The sequence below is a fragment of the Dipodomys spectabilis genome, unplaced genomic scaffold, assembly GCF_019054845.1.
Source record: "Dipodomys spectabilis isolate Male_0828 unplaced genomic scaffold, ASM1905484v1 ptg000081l, whole genome shotgun sequence".
In the NCBI taxonomy this organism is placed as follows: domain Eukaryota; kingdom Metazoa; phylum Chordata; class Mammalia; order Rodentia; family Heteromyidae; genus Dipodomys; species Dipodomys spectabilis.
Genome location: NW_024870758.1, coordinates 24279830 through 24281191, shown reverse-complemented (window position 1 = coordinate 24281191; position 1362 = coordinate 24279830).

The following is a 1362-nucleotide window of genomic DNA, read 5'->3' as shown; positions in this document are numbered from 1 at the left end:
CTTTGATTTAAACAAGGCCATACTAAAACTACCAGCACAACTATATTTATATTTATTGCAGCATTATCCACCATAGCTTAGATATGAAACCAATCCAGATGCTCCTCAGTAGATGAATGGATCACAAAAATGCGGTATACACACACACACACACACACACACACACACACACACACACACACAATGGAATTGTATGCCTCCATCAGAAAGAATACCGCCCCATTTGTTAGAAAATGGAAAGACTTGGAAAAAAATCGTTAAGTGAAGTAAGCCAGACCCAAAGAAATATAGGTTCCATGGTTTCCCTCATTTGCAATAATTAGTATACATCTAGGATGATTTGATCAGATGAGCAGAACAGCTTATATGACCATATAAGATGATGCTAAGTGAAATGAACCCCAAGATATAGACACAAGAAGTATTTGTTGTTGTTTTAATGTACTATGTGATTTTTTTGTTTTCTTTTTATGTTCTTTCCTCTATGGGATTTTGGTACCCTACATCTTGTATATACATTTGTCTAATTTGGAGAGGGGAAGGGGAATAACAAAACGCTGAAACAAGGACACAGGATGACCCATTGCAACAATTTGATACCCACAAGACAGTATATTGAAAACAAACTTTACAACTTGGGGTGGGGGAGGAGTGAGGGATGTAGGGATGGGAGAACAACAAAGGAGAGGATAACAATGCTTGACAAGAAATGTACACATTACCTTACTCGTGTAAATGTAACCCCTCTGTATTACAATAAAATAAAAAAAATTTAAAAGCTAAGTATAGACCTTCCCTATGACCCAGACACACCACTGAGCCAGAATATGATAAGCACACTTGGAGATCCATGTTCATTGCTGCACTATTCACAATAGCCAAGATATGGAAACAGCCCAGATGCCCCACAAAGAGATGAGTGGATCCAAAAAATATGGTACCTATATACAATGGAATTTTACAGAGCCATTAGAAAGAATAAAATAATGTCATTTTCAAGGAAATTGATGTTACTTGAACAAATTGTGTTGTGAGGTAAGCCAAGCTCGGGCAGACAAATGAAACATGTACTCTCTGATATAAAGAAATTAGATCTAAAATGCACTGGGATATGATAGACTGTACAGAATTCTAGATATTCACATACAATGAGACCAAATGATGAACTCTTAGGAGAGAAACACAAAGGCCCAATGACTAAGGGCCTCTTCATATGAATGTAAAATAGCATACATACTGAAACAAACTCCAAGGTATGGAAACAAGAGACCTTTTTTACTTTCTTTTTTTTGTTTTTATTTTTTGATGATTCTGTCTTCTTTATGTATGGTACATTCAAGAGTACATCTTCAGAAGGGTTGT